The sequence below is a fragment of the Scyliorhinus torazame genome, chromosome 7 (assembly GCF_047496885.1).
Source record: "Scyliorhinus torazame isolate Kashiwa2021f chromosome 7, sScyTor2.1, whole genome shotgun sequence".
Classification (NCBI taxonomy): domain Eukaryota; kingdom Metazoa; phylum Chordata; class Chondrichthyes; order Carcharhiniformes; family Scyliorhinidae; genus Scyliorhinus; species Scyliorhinus torazame.
In genome coordinates, this window is record NC_092713.1 from 256043133 (window position 1) to 256067233 (window position 24101).

The 24101-nt window shown below is 49.5% G+C and overlaps 1 protein-coding gene and 1 long non-coding RNA gene across 2 annotated transcripts in view; one reads left to right on the top strand and one right to left on the bottom strand.

Annotated features, from left to right (window-relative positions):
* LOC140426973 (myotilin-like) overlaps nt 1-24101 on the bottom strand; it is a 467248-nt gene that overhangs the window by 358532 nt on the left and 84615 nt on the right. The window lies entirely within an intron of this gene.
* The window catches only part of LOC140426974 (uncharacterized), a 166704-nt gene that overhangs the window by 91709 nt on the left and 50894 nt on the right, over nt 1-24101 (top strand). The window contains exon 2 of the long non-coding RNA XR_011948355.1: nt 20376-20484. This is a non-coding gene — a long non-coding RNA (uncharacterized lncRNA). The remainder of the gene's footprint in view (nt 1-20375; nt 20485-24101) is intronic.

Consider the following 24101-nt stretch of genomic DNA (forward strand, 5'->3'; position numbering starts at 1 on the left):
GAGGATCGGTCTTCCACATCCCAGATCCCACAAAATCTCCAGGACCATTGAAACAAAGTGCTGTAAAGGTTTTCAATTAAAACTAGACTTGAACTAATTCAAATAACCTGGGTTCATAGAAGGTAATCATTTAAAAGCTTCTTTGAAAAAAAACTTTTAATGAACAATTTTTTGGGGCTCATTTATTTTGTTTTTTTTTCATTTCCCTCCTTCTCATATCGAAAAGGTACCTTATAACATCTCTGTAACAATATTCCAGTATTATCTCTCTTCATGATCTAGCTAAGAGCTTACATAATTTCAGATGGCTAAATATGATCAAAAAGATGATGGAGCAGCAAATAGTTTCTTGGTTTCCATCGGAAAAAGGCCTTTTATGAAAATGTCAGATTTTAAATATTAAGGCATCTAATGACAGCATTCAGAACTTCTAATGCTGACATTTTAAAGGTTCAGTAGCTTCACAGTAGCATTATGCCTGATCTTTCAGTACTTTGGTTCAAAAAGAAAACACTTTACTGCTGTGTTAAAATTGATGGAGGAATTTCACTTTTCATTCAAAGGTTCAAACTAGCCTGACGAGAGGTTATTTGTTTCAGTCTCAGTGCTGCACTCAAAAAATACTTAACTCAGCTGGTGGAATTTCACCACTTCTTGTCCAAGATCTTAAACATCTCATAAATACAGATGCAGCAGATGTGGTGGGACCTGTCTCTGCCTTTCTTTGAGGCTGGAAGAACATTGCAGTGATCAGCAACCCATGGCAGAAGATGTCAGGATGGTGAATACTAACTTCAAACCAATTACATTTCCCGATTCAAACAAATCTAGGGTGGGATTCTTCGTCGGCCAACGCCAAAATCGGAAAATGCGATTGGGCGGAGAATTGGTTCCAATGCGGAAATCACGGCACGATTTGAAGCCAAATCGCAATTCTCCGTCGCCTTGACAGAGGCATCAATGCGTTCCGGAAAGCACATACAGTAAACACCATTTGCATATCATTAGTGGGCCCGACCCCGTATTCGCTGAGCTTCCGCCATTCTCTGCCTCTGATGGGCCAAATTGCCGATGGCGCGGTTCACTTATGCTTTTAGAAACCGGCGTTGTGGCTGATGAGCGCAAGAGAGGAGGGAGGTTACAGAGAGGTACGATCGCGTCCTGACACTGGATTGGATTGGATTTGTTTATTGTCACGTGTACCGAGGTACTGTAAAAAGTATTGTTCTGCGTACAGTCCGGACAGATCATTGCATACATGAAAATAATACCTCGGACAAACAAATACACAATGTAAACACATAGACACAGGCATCAGGTGAAGCACATGGAGTGTAGCAGTACTCAGTAGAGAAGATGTGTGAAGAAATCAGATCAGTCTACAAGACGGTAATTTAGGAGCCTGATAACAGTGGGGAAGAAGCTGTTTTTGAATCTGTTGGTCCGTGTTCTCAGACTTTGGCATCTCCTGCCCAATGGAAGAAGTTAAAAGAGTGAATAAGACGGGTGGGAAGGATCTTTGATTATACCGCTGGCTTTCCCAAAGCAGCGAGAGGTGTAGACATTAGCCGGGCTGGCTGGGGGGGTGGGGGTGGGGGTGGGGGGGGTCCCTGTCAGGGCCCAGGATGGTGTGGTGACAGGGGAACAGATCGTGGAGCCGGGTGACCCCCCCCCCCCCCCCAAGGTACTGGGGTGGTGCCCAGGCACGGAACGCCATTGCTGTGGCCTGTAAAGCAGCCATCTTGCTGCGCACCTCACTGACCACCTACCTACCTTGGCCCCTGGTTCTGCAGAGTGACACTGGACGTATGGGTGCTCCCCCCCCCATCCCGCACCCATCCTCCGCCATACCGCTCGCCACCCAACCGGTCGCCAGCCACGCGGGGCATCAGAAGACCCAGCAAGGGCAATGCACACTGTAGCCCGTACGGGGGCGCCGGGTGGGGGTCACGGAGCATACCGCTGGCATGGGCAGTGCCGGCCGACGGTACCCCTATCAGCAGGGATGGGCGGATGGGCCAGAGTCCCCATGTTGCCGGGCACCGACAGGGCCAGGGGTGCGGAGATAGGGGGTTGACATGCAGGGGCAGAGCCCGCAGTGCCAACCGGGGCCAGCATGTAGCCTGGTGGACCTGGTTGGGCGCGGGGCTATCAACCATGCTAACATGTCGGCCTTTCACCCCCTGTAGACAATGGATATTGGAATTCAACCAGAATAGTGGTGGCCTTCCTGCTGGTTGCCGCAGCCTTGGGAGATGCCCTGCGGCTGTACGAGTTGGAACTGCATGAGGAGGAGGAAGCTGCAGCAGCGGAGCGGGCAACAGCAGAGTGTGCCGCAGAGGAACAGGTGTAAGCCGCCCAGGATGGAGCCGCCCACTGCCCAACAGGCCGAGGAGGAGGAGGTGCAAAGGAGGCACTGCATGAGGCCTCATGTGTACTGGCAATGCCTGTCATTTGAAGGCCTGCCGGACCGGGCATGCCATAATATGACAGATCTTGGTGCACCTGGCACTGCGGGGGAGGACACCCACTCCCAGTAACCATCAAGCTGCTGGTTGCCTTGAACCTTTACTTTTTAAAAATAAATTTAGAATATCCAATTTATTTTTCCAATTAAGGGGCAATTTAGCGTGGCCAATCCACCTACCCTGCACATCTTTGGGTTGTGGGAGCGAAACCCACACAAACACGGGAGAATGTGCAAACTCCACACGGACAGTGACCCAGGGTCAGGTTTGAACATGGGACCTCGGCGCCATGAGGCAGCAGTGCTAACCACTGCGCCACCATGCTGCCCACACGCTGAACCTTTATGCCACAGCATCCTTCCAGGCGCCGAGTGGGGCCTTGTCTGGGATCTCACAGACCCGATTACGGAGGCCCTCTTTGCCCAGGCGGCACAATACATCCATTTCAATGTGAACCGAGCCTGCCAGGATGCCCAGGCAGCGGTGTCCGCCACAGTTAACGGGATGCATGTCCCCTACAAGCGCCTGCGGATGACTGATTGTTCTACACAAACCGACAGGGGTTCCACGCGATGAACGTGCAGCTGATATGTGACCATCAGATGCAAATCATGCACGTTTGCATCTGAGACCCAGGCACTGTGCACAATGCCTTCATCCTGGCCAACTCAACGACTCCTGACATGTTCATGATGCCCCCTGGCTGGGTTGGCTCCTTAGTGACAGGGGTTATCCGCACCGGTCATGGCTGATGATGCCTTTCCGGAGCCCTCAGACCAATGCAGAGACCTGATACAATGACACCCATGCAGCCATCAGGGACGTGATCGAGCGGTGAAGATACGGTTCAGGTGCCTGGACCGCTCTGGAGGGACCTTTCAGTATGACGTTGAGAGGGTCCCCCGCTTCGTGGTGGCCTGTTGCATCCTCCACAACATCGTGCATCAGAGGGGCGATGCGCTGGAGGAGGAGGAGGAACATGAGTCGTCGTCTGGTGAGGAGAATGCAGGGGAGCGGGAGGATGGACAGGACGTGGGGCCCAGGCAGGCACTGGAGGCCTCACAACGTGCGCTCCAGGGCCGTGTACGGGACACTCTGAACGTCTCCAGGTTCGCTGACTGGGGTGGGGGGGGGGTGGGGGGGGGGGGGAGGGGGACCTGGCCAGGGGCACGGACACCGCATCCCGTCCCATCCCTCGCCTCCAGCCCCATCCCTCGCCTCCAACCCCATCCCTCGCCTCCAACCCCACTAAGATACATACCTTTTTTCTTCTTTATAATTTTAGTGTACCCAATTCATTTTTCCAATTAAGGGGCAATTTAGCGTGGACAATCCACCTACCCTGCACATCTTTGGGTTGTGGGAATGAAACCCACGCAGACATGGGGACAATGGGAAAACTCACACGGACAGTGACCCAGGGCTGGGATCGAACCGGGTCCTCAGCGCCATTCCGTGATACGTACCTGCCGCACTATGGGGTGTGGGCCCTGGGTTGGCAGTAACACAAGGTCTGGTCCGTGGGGTGGAGGATGATGAAAACCCGCTCTGGGATGAGCTCTGGTACTCTGCATCGTTTGACAACATCTGACTCCTGCCCACAGTAGCACTTTCCACTGTCTACCTGAGTGATCAAGAACAAACAAAGAACAAAGAAAAATACAGCACAGGAACAGGCCCTTCGGCCCTCCAAGCCTGTGCCAACCATGCTGCCCGTCTAAACTAAAATCTTCTACACTTCCTGGGTCCGTATCCCTCTATTCCCATCCTATTCATGTATTTGTCAAGATGCCCCTTAAATGTCACTATCGTCCCTGCTTCCACCACCTCCTCCGGCAGCGTGTTCCAGGCACCCACCTAACCTGCACATCTTTGGACTGTGGGAGGAAACCGGAGCACCCGGAGGAAACCCACGCAGAAACGAGGAGAACGTGCAGACTCCACACAGACAGTGACCTAAGCCAGGAAACAAACCTGGGACCCTGGAGCTGTGAAGCATCTGTGCTAACCATTGTGCTACCATGCTGCCCTTCAGTAACATCGCGACTGACCGAACTGACTGAACTCTGAAGGACATGTCTGCCAGACTGGGCCTGCAGCATGGAGTGAAGAAAGGAATCAGAGGGGAAAGTCTACACAACCTCATCCTCACCAATCTATCTGTTGCAGATGGAAGCATCTGTGCATAACTGTATTAGTTGGAGTGACCATTGCAGTATCCTTGTGTTGGCAAAGTCCTGCCTTTTCACTGAGGAAACTGTCCACCTTATTCTTTGGTACCGTGCTAAATAGGACTGATTCATAAATGGCACTGGTCATCCATGGGGCACTGTGGGCAATCAAAGCAACAGAATTGTATTCAACTCCAATCTTTAACCTCACAGCCCAGCATATCCTCCACTGTGCCATTATCATCAAGCCAGGGGGTCAGCCCTGGTTCGGTGAAGAGCGCCGGAGGTATTGCCAGGAACAGAACCAGGCAAACCTTGAGGTGTCAAACACAGGACCGCATGCATGCTAAACCATGGAAGCAGCAAATGATAGACAGAGTTAAACAATCTCATAACCAAAGGATCAGATCAAACTCTACAATCCTGCTTGAACCTACACCAGATCGACTGTTCAAGGGCAACAAAGGGATGGGTCACACAGGTTGTCCTTGTCAACAAGACTCATATCCAGGAAATAATTTTTTAAAAACTTGATCTCACACTGTCTGCCACTAGCTAAGATTCTGGCACTTCCTTAAGCTCCCGCTAAAGACTAGTTTGAGCCCTCCCTCCATCTGTAGAGAGTGTCCTCATATTATGGTTCTACAGTGGTGTTTGTGTGATGAATGGTTACTGCACCTTTAATGTAATGATCCCTTTAAGACCGGGTTTGGAACCCTGGGGGACTCCGCCTCCGGCTCCACCCCCCAGGGAGCCATATATAAGGTAATGTCCAGTGGGCAGTGTGCAGTGAGCGACTAGCCATCCTTGGCTACATTGTGGAAAACGGGGTCCTAGGCCCAGACCCCGACTGCATGCTCCTCCTTAAGGAACTTCCCCTTCCCCGTAGCCTCAAGGCACTCAAACCGTGCTTGGGGCTCTTTTCCTATTACGCCCAGCGGGTCCCCAGGTATGCAGACAAAGCTGGACCACTCATTAAGACCACAGTTTTTCCCATGACGGCTGAGACCCGGTCGGCCGTCAGTCATATCAAGGCCGATATCATCAAGGCCGCCATGCACGCGGTGGACGAAACCATCCCCTTTCAGGTAGAAAGCGATGCATCAGACGTCGCCCTGGCTGCTACCCTCAACCAGGCATGCAGGCCAGTAACGTTTTTCTCCCGAATCCAAGATGACCTCTGTCACAAGGGGATCAGCCGACTTGCTCATTTCATCAAGTCCCGCAATCTACCTTATTCCACCGAGGAGGTCAAGGCCCTGACCAAGGCTTGCCAGATCTGTGCGGAGTGCAAACCGCACTTCTACTGACCAGACAAGGCTCGCCTGGTGAAAGCCTCTGGGCCCTTTGAGCGGCTAAGCGTGGACTTCAAAGGGCCCCTCCCGTCCACCAACCGCAACATCTACTTCCTCACTGTCATCGACAAATTCTCCCGCTTCCCATTCGCTGTCCCCTCGGCCACCGTAATCAAGGCACTGCACAGCATCTTCACCCTGTTTGGTTTCCCTGCTTATATCCACAGCGACCAGGGTACATCGTTCATGAGTAATGAGCTGCGTCAGTATCTGCTCAACAAGGGCATCGCCTCGACCAGAACGACCAGCTATAACCCACGGAGAAACGGGCAGGTGGAGAGGGAGAACGCGACAGTTTGGAAGGCTGTCCTTCTAGCCCTACGGTCAAGAAGTCCCCCAAGCACCCGCTGGCAGGAGGTCCTACCCGATGCCCTACATTCCATTAGGTCGCTCCTCTGCACGGCCACGAACGAGACCCCTCACAATCGCTTGTTTATCTTCCCCAGGACGTTCACCTCTGGGGCCTCGCTTCTACGGTGGCTGACGACTCCAGGACCAGTTCTACTCCGGAGGCACGCGAGGAGCCATAAGACGGACCCTCTAGTCGAGTGGGTCCAGCTGCTGCATGCAAAACCCCAATACGCCTACGTCGAGCACCTTGACGGAAGGCAAGACACGGTTTCCCTGCGAGACCTGGCACCCGCTGGCTCTCCCACCGACACCCCCCCTCTACCGATGCTCCCCTCCCCGCACCGGCCGCCAACACCGACAGCGCCCCCCCCCCCTCTAGCGCCCCCTCCCTCCCTGCCGGCGCCGACACCAATCACCCTAGTTACCTCGGATACCCCCCTTGCTCCACCACGGGCAAAGGCTCAGCCCACCGTGCTCCCGGATATACCCCCACTGAAGACGCCCGTGTCCGCCACACCACCGCTGGAGCTGAAAAGGTCAACAAGGACAATCAGACCACCCAAAAGACTGGACATGTAATTCCACTTCACCCCCAACGGACTCTGTGTTTTCTTTTAAAACAGGGGGTGAATGTGATGAATAGTTACTGCACCTTTAATGTAATGATCCTTTTAAGATCCGGTTTGGAACCCTGGGGGACTCTGCCTCCAGCCCCACCCCCCAGGGAGCCATATATAAGGTAATGTCCAGTGGGCAGTGAGCACAGCTGTCTGGTTCTCTGCTAATTAAAGCCTTTGTATTACCAATCATCTCTCTCAAGTTGTAATTGAGGGTATCTCAGTTTGTTTCAGTTGAACTGTAGGATTCTGACAGCCCTATGCTAGGTCCCTAGCTTTACACTGCCAAATCAGCCTCACTTATTCTGGTGGCTAAGCTTTCTACCATAGTGACCATGAAGTGGAATATTGTAATATCAGAAGCCATTCTCCCACAATAAATGCCAGGAAAAGAATGACTAAAGTAATGTGTCAATGTTGAATGTCTCATTTTTGACACCAAAGCTCTCTAATAGTGTCTAATAGACTGGATTACATCTGTTGCTGCTTTGTATGTATGCTATTATTTCAGTTTAAAATATAAGCTTTGAATGCATTATGGTAGAACAAAGGGTATGGAAATGATGCCATGGTTAGATAGATGATCAAAATGACAGAATGCCTTTAGTGCTTTTACTTTATGGAGTAATGAAAGGGATACATATGATGTGTTTTTATTATCTTTTAATAAGTAAATGAGCTTTTGTCTTATGAAGCTACTTGGTTACAAAATAGTGTGGGCTGATGGAATGGGCTTCAATTAGCTGCCCATTTACACTCGTTTTAAGGACACAATAGGATTCTTTCGCACAGTAATAATGACAACAACGAAAATGGGCACCGCAGCTTTAAACTTCATTGTGGAGGTAATCATTGTTCATTACAGTTTTAAACTTAGAAAAATAGTGTTGTATGAATCACTGGAGAGGGCTAAATAAGTAAAGGGTGAAATGGCTTGCTAACAGGAATGACATATATCCAAAACAAGTTTGATGCTTTCAATTTTTCTGTTGACTTTTTCTCATGAAACAACATCATTAGTTTTTATCTCTTTCCTATCCGTCTGACTAATCATTTGTCTCTGTATCCATTTACCCCAGCTTGTGACTTGCATTTTGCTTTTTGCAAAGAGAACTAGAAAGTCAAAGAACTGAGTCTGTGTAAGTTTGGACAAAGGAAAATAAAACTGAATCTGCTTGGCTTTAAACTTGGTCCAGCTTGATAAAATGATAGTCCTCTCTGCAAGAGTAAAGACCTTAACAACAGAATCATTTGCATCAGGTAAATAAGATCACTGTGGAGTGTGTGCCTCAAAGATTGGAATGGAAGAAATTAGCTTCTTAGGTTGTTTTACGAGGACATTTGAGCAGGCTTACCCTATACTCATTGGAGTTTAGAAGAATGAGGTGAATTTAAAAAGAATATGCTTGGAATGTAACATCGCTGGCTAGGCTAGCATTTATTGTCCATCCCTAATTGCTATGGGTTGGAGGTGGTGAGATTCCTTCTTGAACCGCTAAAGTCCCTGAGGTGTAGGTACATCCACAGTGCTGGTTGGGAGGTATTTCCAGAGGTTTGACCCAGGGCAGTGAAGGAACAGCGATGTATTTCCAAGAAGGAAGGTGAGTGACTTGGATGGAAATTACCCATGTGTCTGCTGCCCTTGTCCTTCTAGATCAGTGTTTTTCAAACTTTTTTTCCCAGGACCCACGTTTGCCAACCGACCAACCTTCACGATACATTCCACGTTTGCTTACCTTTAATGTGAAAGGGGAGCCTGCTTGGTCCTCACGATCTCATTTGAATCAGATTCCTCGTTCGTATAGTGGTCTCCTTGTTAGTATAGTGGTTAGTATCCCCGCCTGTCATGCGGGAGGTCGGGGTTCAATTCCCTCATGATGAGATTTGTAGCCCTCCAGAAGCTCCACTAGCATTTTGTGGACAACATTGCAATGAAGTTACTGTGAAAAGCCCCTAGTCGCCACATTCCGGCGCCTGTTCGGGTCCACAGAGGGAGAATCCAAAATGTCCAATTCACCTAACAGTACATCTTTTGGGACTTGTGGGAGGAAACCGGAGCACCCGGAGGAAACCCACGCAGACACAGGGAGAATGTGCAGACTCTGCACAGACAGTGACCCAAGCCGGGATTCGAACCTGGGACCCTGGCGCTGTGAAGCAACAGTGCTAACCACTGTGCTACCTTGCAGGATCGACAGGGCTAAACTTGCCATTGTTGTTTCCAGTGCCTACGTCGATGCGAAGTGTCATCTGGTTTCATTCCTTTTAGACTTTTTAGAAGCTTTGTACAACTGAGTGACTTCCCAGGGCATCTAAGAATCAACCACTTTGCTGTGGATCTGGAGTCACATGTAAGCCACACCCTGTAGGGATGACAGATATACTTCCCTAAAGGACAGTAGTGAACTAGATGGGTTTTATGACAATTGATGAATGAAATGAAAATGAAAATCGCTTATTGTCACAAGTAAGCTTCAAATGAAGTTACTGTGAAAAGCCCCTAGTCACCACATTCCGCGCCTGTTCAGGGAGGCTGTTACGGGAATTGAACTGTGCTGCTGACCTGCCTTGGTCTGCTTTCAAAGCCAGCGATTTAGCCCTGTGCTAAACAGCCCTTGCCGTTGATAATGATTTATAATGATTTATGGTCATCATTAGACTTTTAATTCCAGATTTTGAATTTGAATTTCAAACCCAGATCATTATCCTGCTTTCTGGATTACTAGTCCAGTGACTATGCCACTGCCTCCTCCATTTTATTGAAAGATGTAATATATTACAATTTACATCAATGACCTAGATGAGGAGAATGTATGAATGGTAGCTAAATTTGCAGGTAGAAGGTACAAAGATAGGTAGGAAAGTATGTTGTGAAGAAGACAAAAAGAGTTAGCAGATAGGTTCAGTGAGTGGGCAAATATCTGGCAGATGGAGTATAATATGGAAAATTTGAAGTTGTTCACTTTGGCAGGAAGAATAAAAAAGCAGAATGTTACATAAGCATCTGCAGCAGAATTCCGAGGTGCAGGGGATCCAGATGTTTCCATGCATGAGACACGAAAAATTAGTATGCAGGTAGAGCATGTAATGAGGAAGACCAATGGAATGCTATACTTTTTTACGAGGGGAATTGAACATAAAAGTAATGATGTTATACGCCAGTTATACAGGGCATTGGTGAGATAACTCAAATACTGTGTGCAGTTTCTTCCTCCTTATTCAAGAAAGGATGTAAATATGTTGGAGGTGGTTCAGAGGAGGTTGACGAGATTGATAACCTGGAATGAGAGGTTTGTCTTATGAGGATGGTTGGACAGGCTGGGCTTGTTTCCACCGGAGTTTAGAAGAGGGAGGGGTGACTTGATTGATTTGATTCACAAGGTGGATTTGGAAAGGCTGTTTCCACTTGTGAGTGAATCCAGAACTAGAGGACACTGTTTTAAAATGAGAGGTCGCCCTTGTGGGACAGAGATGAGTGGAATTTCTTTTTCTCAGAGGATCGTACGTCTTGGGGACCCTCTGCCTCAGAAGGTGGTGTAAGTGGGTCACTTAATATTTAAGGTGGAGGTAGATAAATTCTTGTTGAGCAAGAAAATGAAAGTATTTCCCGGGGAGGGAGGGGGGGGGGGGTGGGGATGTGGAACTTGCAGCACAAACAGATCAGCCATGATCTTTTTGAATGGTGGAGTAGGCTCAAGGGGACTTCTGCTCCTATTCCGTATGTTCGTAAGATCCTGAGGGGGCTTTGACAGGGTGGATACTGAGAGGATGTTTGCCCTCATTGGGAAATTTAGAACCAGGGGACAGTTTCAAACTAAGGGGTCTTCCATTTGAGATCATAGAATTCCATAGAATAGATGAGGAGGAATGTTTTCTCCCAGAGAGTTGTAGTCTTTGAAATTGGAGGCTGGGCCATATTCAATGTTGAGTTGGACAGTTCTTTGATCAACAAGGGAGTTAAGGGTAATAGATGGTCGGCAGGAAAGTGGAGTTAAGGGCACAATCAGTTCAACCATGATCTTATTAAATGCTGTAAGCCACATTACAGTTTAAGTTCTCTGTAATAAGTTACCTTTTTTTTTTTTGCTTCATTGCAGCTTATGGGATGTGCATGACCTGGTCAAGGTTTGTGTAAAATAGTCACTCCATGGTTTCATATTCTTAATCTCAACGTTGGTACCTAATTATCTTCGAATTTCAAGCTGCCTGAACAATAGTGAGACAGAATGTATTGTCCAAATAATGGTAAGGCTAATGAAACTCACTGTTGCTCATGGGCAAACAATCCCAAAATTTCTCCAACATCCCACTTCTTTCTCCCTCTTTAAAACACTCATTTTCTGATATTTCCTTGTGTAGCCTGCATCAAATGTTTGTTGATAAAGCTTTGGTGCACCCCTCCTTAATTTTTTTCTTCATTTAAGAGGCTATATGCATGTAAGTTGTTGTTGTAAATGCAAATGTTGACCTCCCTGCTGACAAGGGGAGCACTCATAATCCCTCATCAAGGTGGGCACCCCCTACCAAAGGAATAACGGGTCCCCCCCCCCCCCCACCTGCCACATCACGCACGCATGAGGGCGATCCAAGGGTCTTTTCTAATCACAGAAAGCACTTAGCACTGTTGAAGTGGCCAGCAGTTGTCAATCAGAACAAGGGGCGGGATTCTCCCCTACCCGGTGGGGTGGGGGGTCCCGGCGGGATGGAGTGGCATAAACCACTCCGGCGTCGGGCCACCCCAAAGGTGCAGATTGCTCCGCACCTTTTGGGGCCAATCCCTCACCTTTAGGGGCTAGGCCCGCACCGGAGTGGTTGCCGTCCCGCTGGCTGGCGTGGAAGGCCTTTGGCACCACGCCAGTCGAGGCCGAAGGGACTACGCCGGCCGGCGGAAGTCCGCGCATGCGCGGGAGCGTCAGCGGCTGCTGACGTCATCGCTGCACATGCGCAAGGGGGGTCACACCCACGTCGGCCATCGCGGAGGCTATTGCCGACGCGGAGGGAAAAGAGTGCCCCCACGACACAGGCCCGCCCAAGGTTCGGTGGGCCCCGATCGTGGGCCAGGCCACCATGGGGGCACCCCCCGGGGCCAGATCGCCCCGCGCCCTCCCCAGGACGCCGGAGCCCGCTCGCGCCGCCTGGTCCCGCCGGTAAGGGAGGTGGTTTGATTCACGCCGGCAGGACAGGCATTTCAGCAGCGGGACTTCGGCCAATCGCGGGCCGGAGAATCACCGGGGGGCCCGCCGACCGGCGCAATTCCCGCCCCCGCCGAATCTCTGATGCCGGAGAATTCGGTGGCCGGTGGGGCCGGGTTTCACGCCGCCCCCAGGCGATTCTCCGACCCGGCGGGGGGTTGGAGAATCCCGCCCAAGGTTGCTAATACACATTGTGGTTAGAATCAATGGTGAATACTTCAGATGCATTCAAGTTGAAGGGAAAGATAAATAAATAAACCTGCAGCCTGCTGTGTTTGAACCATTAAGCTGTCAAGCAAAGGCAAGTTAGAGGTACTGCACTGTGAAATAGAATGAATGCTAAGCATTTCGGGCAGCATGGTAGCACAGTGGTTAGCACAGTTGCTCCATAGCTCTAGGGTCCCAGGTTCGATTCCCGGCTTGGGTCACCGTCTGTGCGGAGTCTGCACGTTAACCCCATGTCTGCGTCGGTTTCCTCCGGGTGCTCCGGTTTCCTCCCACAGTCCAAAGATGTGTGGGTTAGGTGGATTGGTCATGATAAATTGCCCCTTAGTGCCCAAAAAGGTTAGGTGGGGTTACTGGGTTACGGAGATAGGGTGGAGGTCTGGGCTTAAGTGGGGTGATCTTTCCAAGGACCGAACGGCTCCTTCTGCACTGTAAATTCTATGATTTCATAGGATCTCGGGGGATTTCCAGGCTTTTCAAGTCTTGTGGGCTTTCTAGGAAGGCTCTGACACTTCAAAAAGCAACAGTTTTAAGAGCATGGGGCTGACGGGGACGCTGTAAGGAAAGTGTTCCTAGCTTGATCCTTCACTGAACTGTCTGGCCTGCTCATCAGCTGTCAGGCAGAGCAATTCAGAGTGAGAAGGCCACTGCAAAGATTAAACAGGTCACACAAGGATGATGATTTTGAACAGAGGACAGCCTGAGATCACCATGCCAAGAGTGATCTTCAGGTTGCCCTGGGCTGCAAGAGGCAGTTCAGTCACAGGACCCCCACCCCAGGGGCGGGTTTCAGGGTCAACCAGTTACCAATGGTCCGAGCCCAGCAAACCCCCAGGACCCTTGGAAGGGCCTTCCCACTACAACCTGGCAGTGATTGAGGGGCACATGAGCAATGGAATAATTTTCCTGATCCCCTCAGGGTCCATCGCACCAGGACTGCGTTTACCAATACTTGCATCAAAGCTGGCCCGTGGGGGGCCCATTTGGGGGCTCAGAGCATAACAGGGGGTGGAGATTAAGGCTTCCAGCCCATTAAAAACAATCAAATGAGTGCACACGAGCTGTTTGCATGTTCCCTCTGGCGTGGGCGAGAAGCCCGCTATGGCTGGCGGGGCGGGCTGGAGACCTCTGCCCATTGTCACTTCCCAAATCCACACCCACCTCTTTCATGTTGGAATCCTTCAAAGAGGTGCCTGCTCTCCCCACAGTACTGAAGTGGCCCTAATCAAAGTCACAAGGTATCCTGTGTGACTGTGATCATGGTGAACTCATCCTCCTCATTACTGTCAACTAGCTTTCAGCCTTTGATGACATTGACCGCACAATCCTCCTTCAAGACTTCTCTTCTGTCGTTGAACTGGGTGGGACTGACTTCACTTGATACCTTCACAATGTATTCTGGTGGGGCCAGAGGATTGCCTGCAAAGACTTATTTTCCTGCTCCCACTCCGTTACCTCTTAAATCCCCCAAGGATCTATCCTTGGCTCCCCTCCTATTTCTCATCTATTAGGGATGGGCAATAAATACTGGCCCAGCCAGAGACGCTCACATCCCATGAATGAATAAATAAAAATAAATAAAAATGCTGCTCCTTAGCAACATTAAGAAAAAACACAATGTTTGGTTCCACATGTACACTGATGCCACCCAGTTCTACCTCACCATCATGTATCCTGCCCCTCCACTGTCTTTGACTTGTTCCACTCCTTGTCCAAAATCCAATGATCGATGTGCCCCTTGACCTACACCAGCTCCAGATTCAGTCATACCAGGACAGCACGGTGGCACAGTGGTTAGCACTGTTGCTTCACAGCACCAGGGACCCAGGATCAATTCCGGTCTTGGGTGACTGTCAGTGTTGAATTTGCACTTTCTCCCCATGTCTGTGTGGGTTTCCTCCGGGTGATCGGTTTCCTCCCACAGTCCGAAGATGTGCAGGTTAGTTGGATTGGCCATGCAACATTGCCCCTTAGTGTCCAGGGATGTGTAGGTTTGGTGGGGTTAAGGGGATAGGATGGTGGAATGGGCCGAGGCCGGGTGGTCTTTCAGAGGGGCAGTGCAGACCCGAAGGTCTGAATGGCCTCCTCCTGCAATGTAGGGATTCTGTGATTTGAAAAAATGTTGTTTTCAAATCCCTCCATGGCTTCATACCCTCCACCTCTCCGTGAACTCCTTCACCATACAAGTCTTCATAATCTCGGTGCTCCTCCAATTCTGGCATTACCACTTCTAATCTCACTATCATCGGGGGCCTTGCCTTGAGCTGCAAAGGCCTGAAACTCTCAAATTCCCTCCCTAGATTTCTACAGCTCTTTCTCCTTAAACATGTTCCTTCTAATACACCTCTTTGACCAAACTTTTGGATATCTTCCGTAATATCTCCTCAGGTGACTCATTGTAAAGTTTTGTTTCAATAATACTCCTGTGAAATGGCTGGGGACCTTGTCTATGTTAAAGGTGCTATATAAATACAAGTTTTTCTTCTTGTGGAACAAAGGAAGTCCAATGCAATTGAAAGCAGGATGGAGGAAATGGGAACAGCCGCAGCATCATTGAGGCTGTCTTCACAATTGGCTCCCAGCTCGCAAAGTGGAACCAGTGATTATTCTGATCAAGAATACAGCTGAAATGGGAAGAAAATCATGAACAACCTATGACACCTTCTTCAAAGCTGTCATGGCTGATTGGCAAGTCCACAGTTCTCAGCAGTGTTATTAGTGCACATGAAGGTCACAGTAGGAGATGGAGTGTTTTTGATCCTTTTTCTTGATCTTTTTTTTTTCAAATTATGATCTTGCACACGCAATTTTGGTGAAAAATATTAATCCAGAAATTCCACATGATGAAGCTCTTTTTCGCTTATCTTTGTGAACAAATCCCACAAACAGCTTCCCATCCAGTTTTTAAAAAAAATGTTCCTTTAATTAGCTGCCATTTCTGAATCTTCTCTCATTCACCACTGCAGAATACTTACGCTCGGTGCATTAATCTCTTTCCCTGATTTTCGTTTTGCTGCTGGGCTCTCCCTCCTGGGGATAGTATGGTTTTACTTTGTTGGTAAGTAACTTTCTCAATTATCCAAAAAATCAAGTAACAAAGTTTCATTGTCTTCAGAGACATCCCTCCCAAACTGCTGCAGATTACATCTCTGGTCATTGTTTTATATGTGGCAGTCAGAATGAAAAACATCTTGGAAACACTTTTTGTTTAAAGAACCAAAGGTGAGATGAAATGGATTTTAGAAAGGGTTGTGTATTATATTTGAACCCGTGGTGCACCCATCATCCATCTATTCTACTTCAGCTGAAATACATTTGCAGTTTGATCAGGTATAAAGTGCCATTTAAGACGTGGCAATGCATTTATCCATAATTTCCCGCACATGAAATCTTTTTATCTTTGTTCCTGTTGCAAACAGAAAAAACTCCTACTTACCTTTCCTCAGTGCAAAGAATTTACTGGTCTACAATTTCTTTGTGATTTGTCATACATGAAAAATGTTTGAATCATTTATCTTGTATTCCTGTCATCACAGGTATGTAAATACACTCCTTCCTCCTTTGTTGTAATATGTCTGCGAAGTAAATTATTTTTCCAGCATTAAAATGGAAAGTGTTGGGAACGGTCAGCCAGTCCAGTTGCTTCTGAGAAGACAGGAAGGTTGGGTTAACTGTTCAAATTAATGACCAGTTCTCTTTTTAATTCAGATTTCTGGCATTGGCAGTATTTTCTTTTCTGCAACTATTCAGTTTTTGGGGCATTGTGAGCCACAATTTCATTGGATTTTGCGCCACCTGGTGCCACTGTTGGGTGCGATTTATTGCGCAAAAAACAGAGCCCCATTTTGGGTACAGCTCGTTAGTGCAGGAAGACATCGGGGCGCCATTTTTAATGACACCCGATAGCGGCCTCCGTACCCGCCCCCCGCCTCAACTTACCCCTTAGGAGGCCCTCAAGCCACCCCCCCCCCCCCCCCCTCACTCCACCTCTTAAGGGAAGGCACCCCTGAGCGCGATCACTGGCATGGGCGACCTAACATCTGGACACCTTGGCACTGGAAGTGCCCCTGCCAGCATGGCAGTGCCACCTCGTCACCCTGGCAGTGCCAGGGCAGCACTGCCAAGGTGGCCGGGTGCCAGCAGAAGTGCCAGGGTACCACACTGCCCAGGGTCCAACCACCTAAGGTCTTTGATGGTGTGGAAACCACCCATCCTCGCGTGCTGTAATGCCTGTTTGTGTGGACCCGTGCAAAATGGCGTCAGAGTGAGGTCTCCCAGGCGTGGTCGTTAATTCCCCTGCCCCAGGATAATTGGGTGCCAACATATTTAAATGAGCCTAATGGCTCACTTAAACATGTTAATCTGGTTCACGCCCAGCGAGGGCAAGATCCAGATCGCGACATTTCACACAGGATCTCGTTAGATCACGCCAGGCATTTCAAACATCGCAAATCTCGCGAGAGGCCTGTTGCGAAATGTAATGGCCTTATTGTGTCACCGAGTCGGGCGTGATGAGGCCATTCGATCACGCCCGTTGTATTTGACTCTCTGGGCTATGGGCTGTAGATAATATAGGTATTTGTAACCAATCTAATACAGACCACAATATAAGTTTTGTAAGTGCATGATTTCCAGGTGCATGCAAACTGCGTTTGAGGCCCCACTGATTGTGGAGGACCTTACATATATTAGATATGCAAGTATAATATTAATATTGAGCAAGACAGGGATCAGTGCTGGGACCTTATAAATGATTTGGAGGAAAATGTAACTGGTCTGATTCGTAAGTTTGCGGACGACACAAAGGTTGGCGGAATTGTGGATAGTGATGAGGACTGTCAGAGGATATAGATCGTTTGGAGACTTGGGCGGGGAGAAGGCAGATGGAGTTTAATCCGGACAAATGTGAGGTAATGCATTTTGGAAGGTCTAATACAGGTGGGAAATGGCAGAACCCTTGAGAAAATTAAGAAAGGATGTAGGTGTACAGGTCCACAGGTCACTGCAAGTGGCAACGCAGGTGAAGAAGGTAGCCAAGAAGGCATGCGGCATGCTTGCCTTCATCGGCCGGGGCATTGACTATACAAATTTGCAAGTCATGCCTCAGCTTCCAGGGTGGAAAAGTCAATTACTAGGGGACATAGGTTTAAGGTGCGAGGAGCAAAGTTTAGAGGAGATGTGCGAGGGAAGTCTTTTTACACAGAGTGTTGTGGGTGCCTGGAACTCGCTGTCAGAGGAGGTATGACAGTAACGTTTAAGGAGCATATTGACAAATACGTGGAGAGGATGAGAATAGAGGGATACAAACCCCCGAGGTGTAGAAGGTTTTAGGTTAGACGGGCAGCATGGCCGGCGCAGGCTTGGAGAGCCGAAAGGCCTGTTCCTGCGCTGAACTTTTCTTTGCTATTTACTCCCTTCTAACAGGGTGTTACAATACAATCTTCACTTGCTTCCCCATCTCAAGTCTATGAGTTTATGAATTCAGATGGTCTGAGGGCTTGACATTCCTTCCACATCTCGGTCTGTCATGTTTGATGCAATGGTAGTCGTATTCGTTTCTGATACTTTGCTATCTCAATTTGACTGGCATTTTGTGCTCCTTTGAGTTGTATTTCTCTTTATCAACAACCCATCTGCTTTTTGTTGGACTCTGAGGTTGTTCCATTCCTTCGGAGAGAAATGTGCAAACCGTTCATTCCCAGAGTGGAATTGAATTTTGTATTTCCGTGGTGTCTGATATGCTCCAGCTGACCCAGATGTCCAGTTCCACTTATCTCACAATTGCAACCAAACAGTTGTTTGCTGTTGCATTTGCAAATCGTTTTGTAAGCTTATGAACCTTGTCATTCAGCTCATTGCTTTGGATACATCCGAGACATCCAGTGCTGATTTACATTTTCCAGTCATATTTCTGTCTCTTCTTTCTCCGTCTGCAGCAGAATCTTGTCCTTGCCCTTCAGTTTGGTTTCACTGTTGGCAGGTCTGACTCCGCAAAGTCTGAACCTGTTTCAGTTCTGTAATTGTGCTGCTCGTGGCTGCATTATCCATTCTCAGCGTGGAATGTTTTTTCATTTCCTCCTCATTTTCATTGAACACTTCAGTCTCTTTCTTGTAGATATTGGATTGCCAACAGATTCTGAAGTTGGTGCAGAGTGACGTTAAACTCATTTTGCTCCTCTTCATAATTTTCCAGCTGAATAAATTTTCACCTAAGGCATTCTTGTAGCATGTGATGGTCTTTCATGAAGCTCGCTTGCTTCATCTTGAGCTTTCATGTAGTTCACTCGAGTCACCTGGAGTGTTTTCTGTTGTGCTTCCAGTGTGCAGTTTAAAACGTTCTTCATTTCTTCATGTTGCTGAATGGCCACGCATTCCTTTTGCATTTGCTCTTGAAGATCAATCAACTGTTTATTCTCTCGTTGCCCTTCCTCAAGGGTCATTTGTTGCCCTTCCCCTGGGGCTTCATGGTGCTCTCTGTGCAGTTGCCCTCTCTGGGGTCTCTTATTGACCTCAGCAGAGTTGCCCTCTGTATGGATCTCTAGTTGCCCTCAGTGGAGTTTCCATATCTAGGGTCTCTTGTTGCCCTCGGCAGAGTTATCCTCTCTCTGGGGACCCTTGTTTCCCTTGGTAAAGTTGCACTCTCTCTGGGATTCCTTGTTGCCCTCAGTGGAGTTGCTGCCTCTAGGGTCTCTTGTTGCCCTTGGCAGAGTTGTCTTCACTCTGGGGTCTCTTGTTGCCTGGGGTCATCAAAGTTTCTGGCCATAGCTGTTTTCTTCACACAGGTTGTATTTGCTAGGATACAGTTGACGTCCCAGGGCCCTTTTTTGAGGTTTTGCTGCTGTGGAGGTCTTTGGAAAAACTTTGCAGGTGTTATATTTTGCAACAAATGTATTAATGAAGGTAGACAGTGTTCCAGGTTTTGTACTGCCCTGGGCCTGAAACTTTGGTTATGGCTCTGCTTTAGTTTGGGATAAATTGTGCTTTCCTTGTTTTAAAATGAGAGTGTTTGAAGCCACTTCCCCTCAATTTAGCATGGTTTCCAAAACTAACATTTCAGCATTTCCAAAATGCTTCAAAAGGTTTTATTCAAAGTGTAAGGACCCTTCCTGTTGATTCCCTTATTTCCCATTTCTTTTATTTTGCCGTTCTCATTTTTGATCCATGGATGTTTAATGGACATATACCTGAGGAAGCGTGGAACTCAAACGTTACAAAATAGTACACTGTGCTAGCTTTTGAACAGGCAACCGGGAGATCAGAGGGATTTGGTTCGATTGGTTGCCTGGTGGCCAATGAATTGGCAAAAGGCCGTATTTTGCATGGCAACAGGTGGCGATTGGGTCCTACCTGACTGGGATGGCTTTCAGAGAGTCAAGGAAAGGCCAGTCAGCTCCTGGACACTCAGAAAAGGAGCTGTGAGTCTCTCTCTTTCTCCAGAATAGTTGCACAGCTGCTGTATTTCTGAACCTGCAGAGAAACTAAATGAACCTACTGTGAAAACCATTATAGATTGTAACCTCAACCGGTACGCCCAGATTGAAAGAAGGTGTGCTGGAAGACAACCATCAAACAAAGACACTTATCCTTTTACTTTGATCATTATTTTTACACCCCTCGGTTCCCCTCTGTGTTTGTTTGTCAGTCTTGTGTATATATGTGTGTGTGTAGAGGGTGAGGCAAGTTAAAGAGGCGGAGTTAGGAATCAGATAGTAGTTAACCAGTTGTATTTGCTGCATATTTAATTATAGTAATTGTTATTAATAAAATTAATTGTGTTTAAATTTACAAACCTGGTGACTGCACTTATTGGTCAGCCAAGGGCCAAAGACTTAATTTTAATTCTGTTGTGACTCCGGGTCAAGTGCGGCTGGAATTGACCGCACACTCGCCTGGGAAGTTGTAACTAAAGTATGCTGTAGCTCTGCAGGAACATTTCTCTGTATTTAACTGCACTGCAAGTTTATGTATTTAACTCTGCCGGCCTTTCTTTCTGCAGGTTTTCCTCTGCTCGAGCTGTCTTTTTTTTTTACAGATTGTTTTTGCTGCAGCTATCTATCAATTTCTGCAAACTACAGAGCCTGTGTGATTGCTGCCTTTTCTACAATGCAAGTATAATTTCTGCTCACCATCTTGTGAACTGTGTCACCCAGGTTTTTGCAATTTCCTGTGGTGGATGGAGCTTTTTCAACTTTTCCTTCTTAGGTGTGTGGCTCTCCAGTTAGGCTTCAGTTTTTCATACCTAAAGATGCTGTTCTTGGGTCATACATTTAGCTACCACCTTTCATATCACCACAGATCACCATGTCGGATAATGATACAATCTCTGATGTGATATCTTTCAGCAGCTCTGACCGCTACCAACCATGTTCTAATATGTCTCGTTGGTGACGTTTTGTGACTTGTATATTGAAACATGAATCGACAATTTTTACCTATTCACAGATCCTAGGTATAGTCATGCATGCTGCTGTCTCCATGCAGATAGGCTGCTTACTTACATAATTCTGTTTCTAGACTGTTCTGAGTCCTTTACCATTTGACCCTAGTGCCATGTTGTTCTCTGGTCCCAGGTTAATCTTTGCTCTGATGAGCACTTTCACATTACAATGACATGCAGATGCATATCACAACAGAGAGGCCATGCTGCCTTCCCGCCTCTGCCCCAATTAAGTCCATGGTGGCAAGGCTTGCGGGCAGCCTTCCTGTCCACTGCCATTTGAGACACTTAAGTGAGCAATTAATGCCAGCCCACTTCAGGGCTTCATCCCTCTGGTATTAACTCACTGATGGGAAGTGCCAAGGCACCATCTGGGCAGTGCCAAGGTGCCTGCATTCCAAGGGGAGGGTCAGCGAGTCACCCTTCCCTATCCCTGACCACCCAGGGGCCTCCGATTGCCCAGGAGATCCCCCTGGGTGCCGTTCCACCTGTGTGGACCATTGGTGCTAAATGGGGCCTGGCTGCAGCCTCTCTGGGCAGCCTCTCTGGGCAGCCTCTCTGGGAAGGCTGGTAGCTCCCAGGAGGCCGGTAGATCCCAGGTAAGCTTGCCTAAGTAGATTTTAAACCATACTTAGACATGCGCCGTTGGCCACGCCCCTTTCCCATAGTGCGTTCAGGCTGGGGGGAATTGGGGGTCACTTCGGGGGCCTTGGAGATCAGGACTCCATTTAAAAATGGCATTCAAAACTCTTGCTACACTGGGGAGTTCCAGCGAGCGGAGCTCCTCTGTACAAATCACACAAATAGGGCCATGCTGAGGCCCCTTATATAGCCATGTGTTTCTCGGTGCTGTGAGCGCTGGGAAACATGCGACTAAACGCGCTGGCTATGTGACTTTGTTCCCAATTAGTTGAATCGTGTCCAAAGTGTGGGCTAAACTAGTAAGAAACGCCCCAGGGCTCAAAAAAGTGACTAAGCGTGCAATCCTCCAGAAAGATTTCAAAGTGCGGTAGGGAGTGGGAACTGCTGCGAGCTTCCTGGCGCTTGGTCCGGCGAGGTCAGCAACGCTATTCAATGTTAATTGGTTCACTTAACAAGGCCCCACAGGCTGCTCGCCACAAATGAAGGCTCACCAGCCGATTCGCTGGGACTTTACTCCCCAGCCACCCCGCTAACAAGGTTGAGCAGCACTTAAACAGTTCTTGCACAGCCAGTTCCACTCAGCTCGTGGACATGGCACCGAGACGTCCGGCCCAAGACTCGGGGATGCAGACCTTGGGAGGCTCCTCAATGCAATTGAGGCCAGGAGGGATGTCGTGTTCCCCCGAGGGTCCCGGAGGGTGAGCAACAGGGCAGCCTGTACGGCATGGGACGAGGTAGCGGCGGCCATGACCTCGGGGAGTGTGACCAGTAGGACTGACCTCCAGTGTTGTAAGAAGGTCAACGACCTACATTGGGCTGCACGGGCGAGTTGACACCAATGCCCCCACTCCTCCTGAGACCTTTCCACCTCCACACAAGCATCCACCACAACAACTCTTCATGTGGCCCCAAACCCTCCCTTCAACCCCTCCCTCTCAATCCCCCAACCCTTCCTTCACACCCCTCCTCACACCACTGTGAACCACGCATGCGGCTAATGATGCCCTCTGTATACCTCCACAGGAGAAGCTCTCCCACAATTGCCGGGAGAGGGCCCAGACTGGTGGAGGCATGCTGGACATACAAATCCTCAACCGTCTTCCAGCGTGCCCTGGAGGTGACTGGGGTGGCCAAGGACAGAGCGGTCACCAATGCAGAGGTTGGTGGATGCGGCAGATGTGAGGATCTACTGGGCCCCACCTGGAGATCCTGTCACACAAGAGTTGTTATTGCCATACTGACGGACCCATCCCTCCCACTGACCACATGTTCATTCTCCTGCAGGTCCTCCAGCAGACGTCGCTGGCCCATCCCGGGTGGCCCCCTCCCCGCCTCCCAGGAGAACACCTCGGGGGAGAGCTCCGAGGATGCCACGATCGACGCATCACAACTGTCACCCCTACCCTCAACGAGCGCAGATCCACGCACCTCAGTAGGAAATGTTCGTGGTCAGGCTTATGGGGCACAATCTGGTGAGCACCACACAGCTGCTGATGTATGTCAGGTGGAGACAGGAACCCCCAGGCGAGACAGCAGTCAGATGTTTGCTGGATCCCAGGACCCAGCTGCGTCCAACCCTGATGCTCAGACTCCGGAGAATGGAGATGTTAGCGTGCGGCCGGGACATTCCGAGGGAGATGTCAGTGACACTCAAGAAGGTTCATAGCCGATTGGAGGAGTCCCAGAGGCTAAGGGCGCAGGAGATATCAGCGGCAATACATGGCACCGAGGCCAGCACTGCTAGGGTGGCTCCCACAGTGGAGTGCTTGGTGCACAACGTCGGCATCAAGGTGTGCCACAATCGCTGATGGCCATGGTGGAGGGTCTCGTCGGCATGACCGACTCGCTGGGGGATGTTACCCAGTTACCAGGCCAACTTTGATGAGGTTCTGCAGGACATGTCCCGCTCTCAAATGGGCATGGCCGAAACGCTGCGGAGCTTGTCCCAGTCGCAGGTGGGCATTGCCGAGGCACTGCGGAGCTTGTCCCAGTCGCAGGTGGGCATTGCTGGGGCACTGCGGAGCTTGTCCCAGTCGCAGGTGGGCATTGCCGAGGTGCTGCGGAGCTTGTTCCAGTCGCAGGTGGGCATTGCCGAGGCGCTGCGGAGCTTGTCCCAGTCGCAGGTGGGCATTGCCGAGGTGCTGCAGAGCTTGCCCCAGTCGCAGGTGGGCATTGCTGGGGCACTGCGGAGCTTGTCCCAGTCGCAGGTGGGCATTGCCGAGGCGCTGCGGAGCTTGTCCCAGTCGCAGGTGGGCATTGCTGGGGCACTGCGGAGCTTGTCCCAGTCGCAGGTGGGCATTGCCGAGGCACTGCGGAGCTTGTCCCAGTCGCAGGTGGGCATTGCCGAGACATTGGGGAACTTGTCCCAGTCGCTGGTGGGCATTGCCGAGACATTGCGGAGCTTGTCCCAGTCGCAGGTGGGCATTGCTGGGGCACTGCAGAGCTTGTCCCAGTCGCAGGTGGGCATTGCCGAGGCACTGCGGAGCTTGTCCCAGTCGCAGGTGGGCATTGCCGAGACGCTGCAGAGCTTGTCCCAGTCACAGGTGGGCATTGCCGAGGCACTGCGGAGCTTGTCCCAGTCGCAGGTGGGCATTGGCGAGACATTGCGGAGCTTGTCCCAGTCGCAGGTGGGCATTGCCGAGG